Source organism: Protopterus annectens, chromosome 13.part0 (genome assembly GCF_019279795.1).
Source record: "Protopterus annectens isolate FY-2018-M chromosome 13.part0, PAN1.0, whole genome shotgun sequence".
In the NCBI taxonomy this organism is placed as follows: Eukaryota; Metazoa; Chordata; order Ceratodontiformes; family Protopteridae; genus Protopterus; species Protopterus annectens.
This window is the reverse complement of record NC_056747.1, coordinates 782,461,827-782,475,547: the sequence shown is the minus strand read 5'-3', so window position 1 is coordinate 782,475,547 and position 13,721 is coordinate 782,461,827. Positions and strand designations below refer to the sequence as shown.

Sequence of the window (13,721 nt, the reverse complement as noted above, 5' to 3'; positions counted from 1 at the left end):
AGGGTGGAAATGTATTAAGGAATATTCCAGTCTATGGGAATGAGAAGTCATCTGTTTCCAGGCTTGTTTGCAAAGAGTCATGGAGCAGAATCTGTTGAGTTGTCTGTTTTGTAAGGGGCCAAACAGATCTACTTGAAGTGTTCCTCACAACTGCATCATTTCCTGGAAGACCCCATCATTCAATTTCCATTTGCAAGGGTCTGACCTGTATTTTACTCTGATGGACTGTAGCATTCTTGGAGGGTTAAAGAGTGCTGAAGAACTACCTCCCAAGCAATCATAGCTAGCCAGCATGGAGGATATGACCTTGTGCCTCTTGCTTGTTGTTATAACATGTGATGTTGTTGGTAATTACCTGGACAGGTCCTGGGGTCCATCAATGACGAAGAGATTTTTAAGGCATGGATCACAGCTATCTCTTTGATATTTATGTGCATTGGTCTGTCTGAGGAATCCCACAGGCGTTGCACCTTTACCCCTATTGAAACGGTACCCACTCTCCCCAGGTGCATTTTGTAGTTACAGACTGACTTTTAGGTAGAAGAGAACAGAGGAGACTTGTACTTGCTTGCATCAGTAGTTTCCACCACTGCAGTTCCTTCTTTACAAAAGCCTAAGATTAGAATCTGAAATTCCAGAAGATGCAACTGTTTGGTCCATGCGTTGTTTAGAAACCATTAAATATTTTTCATGTGCAATTTGGGGAGATGAACCATGAGAGTCATAGATGCCATGAACCCCAGGATCCTGAGATACAATCAGGATGAAGTCTGAGACTGAGTTGAGAAGCTCAGGAAAGTTACCAGTTAAAGATTCACCATCTCTTGCTTCAAAAAGGCATTTTGCCACAAGGTGTCTATAAGGCATCCTAGAAAGACAATCCTGTGTGATGAGTTCAAGGAAGATTTCTGACTATTCATCTGGAATCCCAGATTGGTAAGAGGAGATTAAATCTATATTAATGACTCTTGACACCTGAGAAATGACTCTCCAAAGATAAGTAAGTTGTCTAAATAAGTATAAATGTGAATGCTATTCAGCATGCAGTGAGATATGACTGGAGCAAGGCCCTCTGTAAATGATCAGTGGATACCCAAAAGGGTAATGCAGAGAACAGATAATTTGAACCAGAGACAGCAAATCTGAGAAATGTTGTGAAACCATTGGCTGTGTCTGTATGGTGATTTGCATCTTTTAGGGCTAATGTTACCCTAAAGTTTCTCTGAAAATTGAAAGGTAACAGAATCCGAAGGATCAACATGTTGAATTTTGTTACCTTCACATACTGATTTAGAAAGGAAAGATCTAAAACTGGTATTAAATGGTCTCCTTCTTTGGTAACAGAAACATTTCTCTTTGATTTAGTGGCACTGGATCTATGTCTCCTAGGGTGTGTAAGTGCTGAAGAATCTTAGGAAAAAAAAAGGATGTTTGGTTGAAGGTGGGGAGGTATTTGTATCCAGTGCTAACTCTATCCTTTCTGAACTACCTACAACAACTTTGAGTCTATCACAATCTGTTGCCAAAGGAAAATGTACCGAGTCAGTTGTTGGGACAGGTTGTGAAAGACTGGTACTGAAGGAAAATGGTTGCAGGGGATGCGAATGCTGGCATAGTTATTCTGAAGTTGTAGACTGTCCCTTGTTTGGAAAGGGCCCTTGTTTCACATTATTCCCCTCCTGCCATCTCTTTTTGTTTCCTTGTTTGGCTTGAGAAGGCAGGGATTGCTGGTTTGTTTCTTAGACTTGAAAGAGAATTTCGGTGATTTGTAACAGAGGAGCTGAAAACATCTTAGAAACTCCCTAAATTAATTTCCCTTTCTCAATAAATTGTATGAGGACCTAAGCAGCAGATGGGCCACATTAAACCTCCTTATCTAAAGTTGAATTCAAATTTCAGATGTTTCTTCATAAAAAAAACTCCTGGTTACGTGCCCAAGCCTACCTCCATAGAAACAGAGACCCTAGACACAGTATCTGCACAATCATACATGCTTCTTAAGGGATGGTTAGACACTTGAGAAATGTTGGAAACAATAGAATGGAGATAGGCAGGGGAAGAGTGGTAGTGACATCTCTCAAACTGTCTATACAAAAAGCACCAGCTTCTACATATGGTCTGATAGTTAAGAATACTATATGCCAAAGTGAAGAAGAAAAAATTCTCTAATCAAATCTGTCCAAAATCCTCCCCCTTTTTGTCTACTGGGGAAGGGTTGGATGATATCTGGAGTCTGTTATCTACTGGCATAGATGTTTAGATAATACCAGGATCATACCTAAGGTAAGAATAAAAGTTCTCATTAGTTTGAGAAACATTGTAAAGCCTTTTTTGGGGACTGAATGCTGTGAATCAAGGTTGTTATAGGCAGAATTATACACATCCTCCAAGGGTGTCAGTAGAAGAGACTAGGCAGAGTCTGAAGCATATTCAGTTGTAACATATCATAATATCTCCTCAGTTCAGGGGGAACATCCATTTGCTCCCCGTAAACCACCCCACTCATCCTGGCAATAATCTGAGGAAAAAGGAAATGCCTCCAAAGGAGGTTGTGAGGACCAAGCTTCCTTGGTATCAGAGTTTTGGGCTTGAGAATCTGCAGGAGAACAAGCCCTACGTCTACCTATGTCAGAATAATCTGACATGTTTTACTCAGTAATATTTATACTGACCTGATTTACATGTACATCATTCTATGTATCCATATTGACAATCAATAACAATTTCTCGACTAAGATAAGAAAATCATCCTTCTTTATAGATATCACTTCTTCCGAAGAACATTTTTTTTCTGTATAGGTAACTACAATGACTGACTTGGAGAAAGAATATCTGCCTCACCAAAAGATCTCTTCTCCTCACACACAAATCCTGCAGCATCCCTTGGTATGTCTCAATGCCCCAGAAAAGATGTTTCTCCCATGCCCAGTTCTGATAATGAAACAGCCACATCCTCTTTGGCTGTTTCTCCCATGCCCAGTTCTGACAATGAAACAGCCAAATAGGATGTGGCTGACTCCCACTTTATGGTGGCTGAAAGGACTACAGCAGGGGAAATGAGAAGTAAATGAGTGGTTTGAGGAGTGACTGTTGGCCACTAGAGAGTCACCCACCATTGGCTGGGGTGAAGACTAAGCTCAGAGAGGCAGCAAGAGCTCTCTACTAAGTTGCTTTTTTTCTTTCTAGGAACTATGGAAGTTAGACCAGCTGGAGCAGGGTACATATTAATGCTGTGACCAAAAGGGATGCTTCGGATGCAGACAGAAGTGCTGAAACAAACTGGTTGGAGGCTATGTTGTCAAATAGTTTGCATAAACATCACACTTCCACTTTTGCATACAAAAAATGTCCTCAAAACACTGTAATACTTAAGCAGCATACTAAAATTCCTATCAGCAACTCCTTTAGAATAAATTTAGTCTGACAATAAAAAAATTGCAAGTAAATTGTCATATCATGAACACAAGCACTACCTAACCCTTAGTATTCTCTGCCCAGGTAAAACACTTCCTCATGCAAAACTTTCCTTTAAATATTCAAATGTTTGCATAAGCAAAACATTTTGTCACAAAATAAGCCCCTGAATAAGCCAAAACTAAAAATAGTGGCCCCTGATAGGAAACTTCTGATATTACAGAAATATTGAGTTTCTTAAGGACCAGAACTGCTAAAACCAAATAAAAGGAAAACATAATTTATATATTATAAATAAATCTATAGATAGATATTTAGATATAAAATAATTAACTTTTCTATGTGGAAAGGTTCTGCAAAGAGAACTTATTTGCCAGAAATTAGCTGAAGTGCCATTTACTGCTCTTGAGAAGCCCCTGAGCTGCTTCTTCATGAGGCAGGAAGAAAGAACTGATGATTTTCCACTCTGACTACTGAGTTGCCCTCCTCTGGACTGTCCAATCAGCAGTCAGATTGGAAGTGTGGAAGGGAGACAGAGTTTGTGGAAGCTGGCTGATTGCTGTGTCGTAGACAAGACACAAGCAGTACAGCCGAAAGGCTACTGCAGCAGTGGGAATGGTGAGCATTCTCAGTTACTTGTCAGACAGACTGGAATACTGTATTATCCACAAAAGTCAATAGTTGTTACTACTGGTAGATGGAACAATATGGATGCTCATCTTCTGATGTTTAAGGAGGAAAAGCAAAATAGCTTGGACTGAAAGTATACAATGCACGACTAGATACGGTATCAAAGAATTGGCAATAGCTATAGGAGTAAAGTTAGAAACTTGCTTATAAGTGGGTGACAAGAGTGGGCCCACTTTCAGTTAGGGTGATCACAGTGAAAATGAGGATCTTGCCCCATGTTTTCTACATAGCAAGACATATCTATGGTGGCCCTGGTAAGAGGACATTTGAATATTTGAAGATGTACATAGTTTTGTATATTAGTGTTAAATTAAAAGGTTTTAGGGAGTACTGGGGGTTTGTTTGTTGTTGCTTGAGGGCTTTCAATAAAAAAAGTTTTATAAGTTGTGGCATATGCTGAAATGGATATGACAAAAGCAACTATATAAAAGTTCAACCTGCCAAAAAGTATATGCATGTAACACAAATGCTGAAACTAGACATTTAACAAAAAAGGTGTTAAACATAAAAGGTGGAAATAATACCTTTTTAATACAATGATGCTTTTTGTGATGTCTTTAAATGTTAATGGTCTCACAGATAAATGCAATAAAGAAAGAATAGTGAATTATAATAAAAATGTAGAATGCAAATAATTATGTTACAGCAGACATACTTGGAAAGAACTGAACATGTGAATTTGATAAAGAAAAGTTTTCAGGATAGTTATTCAGCGGATTACCTGGGACAAAGGAAAAGAGGAGTACTTATATTAATTGCAAGAGGAGCTCTAATAGTAACAGAAGAGGAACAAAATATAATAATGGTAGATTTGTAGTACTATGGGACTAACAACAAAGGAGGAGGATTACACTGGCTTGTATTTATATTTCACCTAAATCAGCTATAATGAAGCTTAAGAAAATTCTGGGGGAAATAATCAGTTTTCAGAAATAAATATTGCTTATAGGTGAGGATTCAAATTTGATTTGCAGTAGTGAAGATGTATCTGGGGGTCCCATAAAGGAAAGTATAACAAAGGGGGTAGATTTTTGAAGAAACGTATGAAAATATTTGGCACGGAAGATGTGAATTCAGTAACAGGAGTTCACAGTGAATTTATATATTATTCCCCAAGATATAAAAACTGGGCAAGGCTAGAGTATTTACATTTCACAGGAACTTGTGCCTTTAATTGAAGGTCTTGAGACACACCCAATAACTATTTCAGATCATGTGCCAATAATAACAACTAAAATAAAAACACAGGGTAATGAAATAAAAATGAGACACTGGAACTTTCCCACCTATCTTTTGAAAAGAAAGAAGGAAAGAATAGTAGAGATTATTCAGGAGCTATTTGAGAAGATAGAAATTAATTCTGAAATATAGCTAGGGGGTGGGATAAAATTAAGGAAGAGTTTAAAAATAGGATGGAAATAAAAGAGAGGGAGCTATGGTTAAGATGTAACAAGAATTATTTAGAGGGACTGACAAAAACAGGGTCAACTGCTGAAAGCTAAATGGAAAATAAGGGGTTACCTTGGTAATATACACAAGTTTAGAAAGATTGCTGTTAAGCAACTGTTTTTTGATAATAACACTACAGCATGAAAACTTTGAGCACAATAACTCGGGCAACAGAAAGTAGAAAGGGCTGTTGCCAAGCGTAGGGAGCCAATAACAAGGAAGGTAACAAGAGCTCCTGTAGAGGTATTAGAAATATTTTGGAAATTCTATGAAAGTCTGTATAAAGCAGAGAAATATGGAAATCAAGAAAAGATACAAATGGAAATGTTTACGAAAGAATTATGCCTTGGTTAGAGGTAAGTGTAGCTCAATTACTAACAGTTAGGATAGAAGGAGATGAGATAAAAATAACCAATCTATAGGAAATTCCCCAGGAATAGATGGTATTCCTGTCGAAGTTTGGAAGCTATGAGGGAAAAAAACTGATAAAGATCTGAAAGATTTTGTTTAACAATATTTTAAGGGGGAGAAGAAGTACCAACATTCTGGAAGAAAGCAGTGGTAACTGTAATACCTAAAGAGGGTAAAGATCAATCAGATCCAGCTTCATACAGGCCCATTTCAATTCTAAACCATGATTATAACATTTTCATGTCTATAGTAGCTAAAAGAATGGCAAAAGCAATGCCAAAATGAATAGATATGGATCAGTGTGGTTTTGTGGAAGGAAGGCAAACATTTGGCACTATTAACAGAACACTGACAATCTAGAGGGAAGCAGAATGTAAGAAAATACCATTGCTGTTGGTGGGTCTTGGTGCAGAGAAAGCATTTGACAGAGTAAGCTGAGACTTTATGAGCAGGGCAATGGAAGCATTCGTATTTTCTGAAAAAGTTCTAACATTGATTAGGAGGATATTTGAGGGATTAGAGGCAAAAAGTAAAGTGGGTGGGGTCCTCTCTGATAATTTCTGCTTGAGAAGAGGAACCAGGCAGGGTTGTCCTCTTTCTCCTTTGTTATCTGCATTATACTTAGAACCATTGGCAAAGAAAATAAGGGACTCAGAAATTCAAGGATATAATCAATGTGGTAGTCAAGAAAAGCTGGCTCTATTTGCAGATGATATGACAAAACCACAAAGAGACATTACAGTTTTCTGGAACATTTTGAGACAGTTTCATATATTTTTGGGATACAAAATTAATGAAGCTAAAATAAAGGCAATAGTGGTAAATTATGTACCCACACATGCGCTGGTTCAGAAATATCCATATTTATGGGGATTATGATAATATGAAGTATTTATGAGTATGGATTAAAATTATTCTGGTGTGGCAGCTGAGGATATATGGGAAGAGACTAAACAAAAGATAATACAAAAACTGAGAAAATGGAAGCTTTGTTATATGGATATGGATATTAAGATACAAGCAGTTAAATGTTTTTAGTCCCATTAGTCTTATACACAGGTCAGACATATTTTTGTCAACCACAAGAGAAGTTGTGAATACCAATTACTAAAGAACTGAAGAACTTTATCTGGGAGGGGAAGACAGCAAGAGTCAAGTAGGATAAGCTTCTTCTTCTAGTAGAACATCGCAGATTGGGTTTACCCGATTTAAATGGGGCATTTCAAAGCTACACAGTTAAGACTCCTATATATAGCACAAGCAGAAAACCATAATTCAAAGTGGAAAGGTACGATGATGAAACTGGGGGAAGCTCAAGAACCAAGGAGAGACTGGGATTTTGGATGTAGGCCTTTAAAGAGAATGACAATAATCATACGGAATATTATATCCATAAAGTAGCAGAAAGTATCCTAAAACCTAGCCAACATGGGAATGGGGAAAGGAGATTCTGCTGATAAGGATGATTGCAATTAGGGATACAGACAACAGGCAAAAGGGGGCTGGAATTTGTTGGAGAAAACTGGAAAAGGAACCAAGGTATTGGGAGCAAGTAAATAGAGAGGGAAAAATGATAGAATGGGAAGATGCCAAGAATGTATTTTGACTGCAGGTTAGAGATTGTGTTCCTTATCAAGGATTAATATCAGAGTATAGGCGAAGAGAAAGAAATAGGGGGTTCCTAAATGAAAGACCAGCATTGGTAGATTTAGTAGAATCTAGAACAGAAACTGCAATTAAAAAGGAATAATTAGTAGAGCATATAAAATATAGCATGATAACTATAAAAATCAATCAGAGGAGGTTAGAAAAGACTGGGAAGAGAAATCGGATAAACAATTCACAAGTAAACAATGGGACAATATAGGTATATGTATATCTCCCAAATATGCAACAAAATCTACAAGATTTGGGAATTTTGCTTGGAAATGTTTACACAGATATTGCGGTGAGTTGGTGGACTTTAAGGATTCCCTGTGGGATGCACTGTTGGAGATGCTGCATGAGCAGATTGGTGTGATGAGGGAGATGATTTTTCTGAGCTATGATAATGAATGGGAATTGCCTAGACATGGTAAGGCCTTGCTGTGTATAATTATAGTGTCTGCCAAAAAACAATTACTAGAAAATAGAAATCAAAATTTAAACCAACTATACTAGAAGTAGTGAATATAGTAACAGAGATAAAACAACTGTAATTGAGATCTTTAGAAAAGGCTAGGAGCAAACTATATAGGAAATAAATGTGAATTGTGGCAACAATAAATACAGGAGAGGGATAAGGTTTAAAAGAAGGCAGGACTTAAATGAGCTTTGTAAAATTTGATTGAAAATGACTGGGTAGATTATAAGAACTGTATAATGTTTGCAACTGGAAGTGTGTCAGTATGGTTTGTGATGTAAAATGCTTGCAAGTAGGATTGTGTCAGTGTGTTTTGCTTTCATTTATATAAATGTATGATTCCTTATGTTGTAAGTGATGGTTTAATAAAGATGTTTCTTGTTTAAAAAAAGGCAGGAATTGAATAATTTATGTAATGCTGCTTAGGTTATATGATATATAGCAATATATGTGAAGTATAATGTTTGTAAATGTGAACTAGTTAACACAGTTTGATTACTTTTATATAAATTTAAATTTGTTTATGTCACAAGTGATAATTCAATAAAGGTGTTAAAAAGAAAAAAAGTAATCTGCATGGTGTGTATAGGCTAGGATAGGGACTGACCGGGGGGGGGGGGGTTACTATGTGACGTGTGGGGGCAGTAAAGCTTTGCCATGGAGGCGGAGCCCTTCATAGGGCACCAGTTCAGCTAAGGCTGAACATGCAATAGTGGTCAATACTAAAAACGGCAATCACAAACCTGTGGTCAACTATGTACACAGTTAAAATAGAAATTCTATCAAGCCCTGTCCAACAGGGGGAAGCTGTACCCCTCAAATCCTGCCACTTGTATATAACAATTCCAGGAATCAAACCCACTGTACCTCAGAGTAAGAGGAATTCTTTAAGACCTCATATATATTAAATCCAAGATTGTTGTACCTCAAAATAATCGGAATTCTCTAAGATACTGTAGATAAAATCTCTAAGACTGTTGTTCCTTACACTAAGAGGAATTCTGTGAGATTCAGTATTTACTAAATTCAAGACTGCTGTATCTCAGACCAAGAAGAATTCTCTGAAACACCATATATAATAACTCCATGACTGCTGTGCCTCAGACTAAGAGGAATTATCTGAGACAACATATATAATAACTCCAAGACTGCTGTGCCTCAGAATTCTCTGAGATACCATATCTACCAGCTCCAAGACTCATCAGAGTAAGATGAACTCTCTAAGACACTATATATATATATATATATATATATATATATATATATATATATATATATATCTCCAACACCGCAGTAACTCAGATTAAGAGGAATTCTCTGCGGTACTGCAGTCTTGATCTTGGTGTACGAGTCACACAATCACACATTTGTGATCACACTTTACAGTGGTGATCACTAGAGGGTGCTGCTTATATGCCTGACAACTCTACTAGAATCCCTTCCTAACTGGACACATTGTAGAATCTGATGTGACGTGTGTTGCTTGCTCTGGTGGATAATTTAGTACGGACGACCCTTTCATGTGCTGTGTGTTGGTCTTTGCAGTGATGAGGTGGGGTATTGTGTATTCTGTCTGCTATCCCTTTACTTACCAAGACATATACACCATTCAGGGTAAAATAATATATGTGATTCATTCACAAAAACTTCAGCAGGTCCAACCGGTATGTATGCAGTATGCACCAGTTATGAATCTGACTGAATGGAAGAGTTATATTTTATTTACCTATTATTACTATTATTTTAGTTTATACTAATTTAAAAAAAAATCTGAGTTGAAATGTTAATTTTAGGTCATATTTTTTATGCTAAGTGTGTTCTGTGTTTTAGCATTATAAAATAAATGCTATAATTAGCTTCAATTTTTCACTATATATATATATATATATATATATATATATATATTTTTTTTTTTTTTTAAATCTGATCACCTGGTAGGTGAACTGGCCAAAATACCCCTTTCAGTTATGACCTGAGGCATCAAGTAGAGACACATAAATAAATGTAAGGTAGTAGTTCACAGACAGTAATGTAAGGCATGCCTCTTGACTGTCCAAATTTTTGCAGAATGTCCAGATTTTTGCCTCATAGTTTTGGTCTGTTTCTCATAAAATTGTGTTTTTTCTGGCAAATCGTTGAGGACTGAAGTCAGAAAATAATGACAGACATTTGAATTTCAGTCTTCAGACTCTGGAAAATTCATGGTAATTCAAAACCCGTTATTCTAGCTACTACCCAAGTTTGTAAGAGCAATGTTTAAAAAGTGCCCCTGTTTTGGGGCCTTTGTCCCCCTCCTATTTATGGCTTTGTCCAGATTTCTTGCTCTAAGAGTTTGAAAGGTATGATGTAAGGTAATGTATATACAAACTGGTTAGATAAGAAAGTATTATACATATTTACAATAGGAACAGTACAGTAAAATATATATAGAAGAATAATATACAAATTAATGAAACGATTAGTGTATAACAAATGTATTGTTAAAACAAGGAAACAGTTAAGATAATGAGACACATTGTAAAAGCCAGAAGAAGAGCACTTCACATATTTAAAAATACAAATTGCAATGTAATTTTATAAGATGCCATGTAAGTATAAGGAAACAACAATTATGTTGTTATAAATATTTAGTTCGTATTAGCCTAGTAAATGTAAACACTTTAATACTTAAACAGAACAAACCTTGTACCCATTACAGAGCCTCACTACTTTAAATACATCCTGGCTAAATAATTTATGTGTCCATCATTATCTTCTAACGATTCAGAGAACAAACTACATTGGTCTTTATGTAAAAGAAGACACAATCATTCTGGTTTATATAACTGGCCCAACACCAGTGTTTTTTTGTCATATTCTGGTTCAAGCAAAAAAAAAAAAAAAGAACACACTGTATTTTTATTCACTGTTAATAGACAACAGTTCTACAGAATGACATACCGAAGACAGCAAAGCACATGTAACTTCAAAGAGTTTTAATACCTACTCTGGGATTAAAATGAAATTGTTCAGAATTAGTTATGCCAGCAACTTTTCAGTGACTAGAAATGATAAAGTTCTATAAAAAATAATTATTATTATCAGTGCTGTGATAAATGCATTAGACTATTGTCTGCAAATGTGTGAAATGATCTGAAACAATAATGTGACTATGTATACAAATTTACAGTCCTGAAATACATATGCTAATCTAAGCACATTAAAACTCAATGAATCATCTGTGTAGATGAGTTTTCCCAGCATACAGTCACACTACATATAAAACTGCACATTATCTCCATTTAGCTTGCTAGTAAGATTTCCATTTAACTACAGCTGCAGGCAGTTGTACTTTGACAGTGTTCAGGTAATTACTGTACTCAGAAACTGGAGATTTACTTCATACACCTTCCTTTCCCTTCAGAAAAGCAGTGTTTTGTTTAAAATAACCCCATCACCACACGTACATTTAAACCACTAATACTCTACTCAAGCATTCTTTTCTAGCAAACTTACCTTATTAATAGATGAAATATTTATTTTTTCTAACATACCCTATTTCACAATAGTTTCATCCTCTTCAAAAAGCACATCTGCAGGTGCATAAGTTTCGCCATGTAGGGCATTTGGACTAGATCCTACTGCATTTTAACAGCCCTTGTATATTGCCTTATGTGCTTTAGATGAATGATCACTGCAAATATGGACAGAGTACACAGTTTTAGTATTTTACATACCTTTACACAATGTTAGCCTTTCACATTACTTTGAACAGCTGAAAGTAATCTAGAATTATCCAGATGGAATTTCATTTATCTACTGTGTTTACCTCGGGCTGAAACCAAAATAATTCTAATGGTATCAGTGCTCTAACCAGGTTAACATATTCAAAATAAAATATAAATAAATCAAATAAATTAACACAAGATAGTTCCTGCCCAGTCATGCGATTTCCATGTCAAAAGTACTGTGGATAACATACATCCTGTCTAGATTTTCACAGAATGTCCAGATTTATGCTAATGTTTTTGGCTTGCTCATCATAAATTTTATGGTTTTCTAGAAAATCACTGAAGACTGGAGTCAGTAAATAATGGCAAACATTTGAATTTCAAACTTCATATCCGTCAGAAAATGCATGTAAATACAAAGCTTCTTATCCTAGCAACTCTCTAAGTTTTTAAGTGCAATACTTAGAACCCGCCACTCTTTGGGCATTGCCTCTCCATTATTTTTGCTTTTGCAAAGATTTATTGTGCTAAGAGGTCGAAAAGTATGGTGAATACTAAATGATCTAGGCTGCTCAGGTATACAATTTCAAACTGCAGCATAACTCTGCATCAGTCCACTTTGTGTAAGTTAAGGAATGCAGTGCAAACAAATGCAGCATGCACTGCCAGGACCCAAAATGACTATGCCTGAAAACTATCAAACGAGTGATGTTAAAATCAGAACTACTTTGATATGTTTAACATGGTCTAAAGTTGTTTTAGCTTAGCTCCGAGTGATGGTATTATCTGCACATCACATTCTCTAATAAAGTAGGATTCACAACATTTCTGAATGATTCTGCCAGCCAGTGAACAATGTCTTTTTGTCCAGGATGCCTACTGCTAACTGGTGCCTGAACATGTGCTCATTTCACATTTTATTCCTTTCAGATACATAAACTTCCTGTTATCTATGTCTGCAATTTCCATGTAGTCATCCAGAAAGTAAATATTTATTTTAATCTGCACTATGTATACTTAATACAAGGAAAAGCTGTCCTTACAATAATGGACAAGTTACTTGATAAACAGAATCCCCAAACTGCAACATAGTCACCTACTCACACAATTTGCATCAAGTAGAATATTAGTTTTACAAGCTGTGCAGTATGACAAGGTACCAAACAAAAATATCTAGCCCCGCTGCTTTAAAATATCTGCCTCCATTTATATCATGTGATATCAACTACAGATGTTTCTTGTAGCCTGTGTATCACTTTAGCAACTTTACCTCTACACTTTTTACTCTGCACAATGCTCACAGTACTGTATAAACATCCATTTTACAAGTCACAGCCCATCACAGCATAACCAGCATGCTCAGTCTTACCCCAATCGAAATAAAACTAACTGTAACAAAATGAACAGCAGGCTTAACTGTCACACGTTCTTTACAGAATTAAAGAGAATTATGAAGATCCAAACTGCATTCCTTTATAGCCTCTAAAATGTATTTAATAAACTCATTACTATTTAGAACACAAATTTGTTGGAGAACCTGGGAGTTCTCTGCATCTGCAGGTAAGATAAGATAAAATAACCAGATAAGTTAATGGACTTTTTTAAAATATTTTAAGTTTTTGAACAATACCTTTAATCATCAGATTATGGTTTTGCTAAACAAAAGATGTATTAAAAACAAACATAAATGTTAATACGCTAAAGACACAATGCCGTTTCATACTCACAGTATCGTTCTGCACTTCTTTCTCTTGCATGCTGAACTGATTCTAGTTGCATAACCACAGACTTTTATGGTTAAAATGGGAAAAGTGCCGACTCATTACAAATATTTTAAAGAAAACAATCAAAGCACTTTAGTAAAAATCCCCATTTAAAAAAAAAATCTAACAAGGATGGAAACTGCTTTTGGCTAGCCATATAAT

The 13,721-nt window shown here is 36.0% G+C and overlaps 1 protein-coding gene across 8 annotated transcripts in view; it reads right to left on the bottom strand.

The window, feature by feature from the left end:
- GJD3 (gap junction protein delta 3) overlaps nt 1-13,721 on the bottom strand; it is a 1,257,337-nt gene that overhangs the window by 551,557 nt on the left and 692,059 nt on the right. Inside the window, exons 1-2 of one of the 8 annotated variants that reach the window (XM_044054497.1) lie at nt 13,524-13,545; nt 11,582-11,759 (exon numbers count right to left, since the gene is read on the bottom strand). The exons of 6 other annotated variants lie outside the window; for them this stretch is intronic. The gene's annotated coding sequence lies outside the window, so the exon portion shown is untranslated. Of the gene's footprint in view, nt 1-11,581; nt 11,760-13,523; nt 13,546-13,721 lie in introns of those variants that run through there. One more of the 8 variants, XM_044054493.1, reaches the window with a different exon arrangement.